This window comes from Portunus trituberculatus, chromosome 31, assembly GCF_017591435.1.
Source record: "Portunus trituberculatus isolate SZX2019 chromosome 31, ASM1759143v1, whole genome shotgun sequence".
Lineage (NCBI taxonomy): Eukaryota > Metazoa > Arthropoda > Malacostraca > Decapoda > Portunidae > Portunus > Portunus trituberculatus.
Genome location: NC_059285.1, coordinates 15,988,778 through 15,992,023, shown reverse-complemented (window position 1 = coordinate 15,992,023; position 3,246 = coordinate 15,988,778).

The window sequence follows — 3,246 nt, the reverse complement described above, 5'->3', positions numbered from 1 at the left end:
ACGACAGCTGGTTACTACAGAGTACCTACCAAACCCCTTGATGCCATACTGTTGTCATTCTTGTACTCCATTAGTGTTGTAGCCGTCTATGAATTTATTCAGGTTTTGTTAGTATAAAGTAATTATAAATTAATTGGTGCTTAGGTTTTCCTTGTGTGGTTTGAAGTAAAGGCGAATCACTGGTAAGGTAAAATACCAGTCCATGGTGGTTGTTGGTATGCTGTCAGCAAACGGCCATCTTTGTACTCCCGCACAGCTGCGGAAATCTTGTGTTACATTATTATCAAACGTTTCAGCGATTTTTATGGCGTGTTCATGTTTGTTTTATTATATAGAGGAAAAGTTATGATTTTGGAAGCTTAATATTTTTTACTAACAGCATCTCCAACAATTATGCCACGTCATTAGTGAGTAGGTATTCCTGCATTTATTCTCATGTTATTCTATCCCAAACAACGAATGTGTAAGGAAAATGACGAATCATTATAGACTTAGCTATGTTTACCTTTCTGTCTGTCCGTCCGTCTGTCTGTCAATATGGTGACTATCCCTATGTATTTCTATCTATTTATCAATGTTTATGCAGCTGTCTGTTTAGCAGTGGAACGGATGCTGTGTATCTGTGCGCTTGCCTGGTTTATCTGTATCAATAGCGAGTAGTACTTATATTTGCATTCATTTGTCTGTTTGTTTGTCAGCTATATTCGTAGTAGCTGTCAAATATGATTTCACCACAGACGTCTGCTGACTCAGCCAGCCTTCCCCATTGCGGAGCTAGAAGGTATAGACCGATCTTCGGGTAGGACTGATCGGGACCACATCACACGCATGTCACACACTGGGGATAAGCGAGGCCATAGCCTCTTGAATCACATCCCGTACCTATATAGTTGCTACTAGGTGAACAGAGGCTACATTATTATTAGCTATTATTATTATTTTCAGTTTTTCCCAAGTTAGTTGTTAATTTTTGCATGTCTGTGTGAAAAGAGACAGTAAACAGGTAATTTAATATGTTGATAGATAGGTAAATTGACAGATAGTTAGGTAAACAGATAGATGGATAAGTAAATACATTCGTAGATAAATAATAAGATAGACATGCATGACAAGATATACATATTCCTTTACTTATTATTAATTCACCGTGGTATATTATCAGAAATACTCATATAGCAAGAATAAAGGCAATAGAAATACATATTGAAAGAAATATCATAGTTTGCCTTTCAAATATCTCGCTTTTTTCTTTTCTTTTCCCGCGTGATATGAAAACACCCCCTGTAAAACTTTCTAGTCTGTTTAATTAATATTTACTGCTTTAACAAATAACCATAGATGGACACGATAACAAATAAAAAAAAAGATGTCACAATAACCAATAAATATATACATGAAATTTGTATAAGTGTAGTATCTCATTAATGATAGATTTAGTAAGTTATCATTGATATTTATACTAAGGAGACTGTCATCACAGACACACGTACCTACGGGTACGGGACATTCAGCGGGAGCGCCAGTTGTGTTGCTGGTGGCGGTGGTGACAGTGGTGCTGTGTCTTGTCTTGCCTTGACACACACACACACACACACACACGTATATTCCAGTGGTGGTGTTTAATATTAGTCTTCAGTCTTGCCACACACACATACTTACATACCTGTGGAGGTGTTTAGTGTTAGTCTTCAGTCTTGCCACACACACACATGCCCAAAACACACTTCTATATACCCAAAACACTCGTAAACACACTCAAACACCAAATCACACATACACAAAGTGGATATTCCGTGCAATGTTTACTGTTTAGCAGCACCAAGTGAACCAGCAGTGGAAGCAGCCAATGCATTATGACCTTCACTATGACCCTCCACAGTGGCCTCCGTTAATTTCTGTAAGGTACGTTGAAGGTCATTCACTTATTTTTAGGTTTGCTTTACATATGAGAGAGAAAACAGTTGGAATTCTACCCAGATGGTGAAAAAGGCTATTGGTAAAACGAGCAGTAAAGAGGCAAGTTGTCAATATTACCAGCTAGTATTTGCTTCTTTCACTCATCGTAAGCCGAACAATGTAGCCACTAGTCTAGCATTTCATATCCTTTGGTCAATTATTCCTGATACAGCTTTATTTTGTTGTGGTGAAATAATAAAGACAACATATGGAGCCCGCACCGCGGCTGTTCCCGCCTCCCGGTCCCCGGATGTAGCCAAGCCCCCCGTGGCCCCCTCAACCCCCCCCTCCGCAGCCCTTGAGTTCCAATACTTGTTTCATATATTTCCTAACGATAATATTACGCTTCCATGGTATGTTTTTATGGTTTCTATAAATACTCCGCTATGTTTGAAGTGTGTTCCGCGCCTGTGTTCGGTAAATATGTGGCGTTTACTGGTGTTTTATGGCGTATATAAGTGTCTTTTCAACGGTCAAAAATTTCCATTTCCCATTTTGAGTTTTTTTATTTCAAGTTCTGATTGGGCCTTTATGAAACCAAAGAATCATCTGTGTTCTTTTAAATGTGAAATCAACCCACTGAGCCAAATATGTGGACTTTGAATTGATTTTTAGTCCTGTTAAACGTAAGCTTTATATTTTATATTTCACTTATTTACGTTTTTGGTTGATGGTCTAACTCGTTGTAGAATGCCTTAAAAGAAAGCCCAGACTCTGTAAAGTGTGTTGAAATACTCACCAAGTGAAAATGGTTAGATTTTACAAGAGTTCTTAATGAGTTTAGATTTTAATGCTTTTGTTTGACATAATTAAATTTCATTCGTTCACTTCTGGTTCTAGCTAACTGTTGGATGTCTGAAAAGAGAATTTATATTGTATTATATTTTTTGAAATAAGTATAAAGTTGAAATGGATGGACGTTATAGGAGTTTTATAAATGAAAGTGTTTTTATAATCTATAACATACATGATTTACACAGTTCTTTAAAACTAGTTAGGCAGGAGATGTTTTTATGTTGTGGATGTTAGTTAAAGTATCTATGCAGTCACAAAATGTCAAGCATTCAGCCATGGCTACGTTTTTTCTATAGGTCAATTTTTAAATTATTTACGTAATCTAGACGAGTCACCGCTGTTCCCGCGCATTTTGATGACGTCATATCCCAGGTGGTGACTCATCATAGCCACGGGCTGGCGTCCCTCCCTTCTAACCGCCCAGTTCGTCAGTATTTTGCCTAATATCTAGTGATTTCTACGTGTTTTGGTGTGTTTCTAGTCTCTAATATGTAA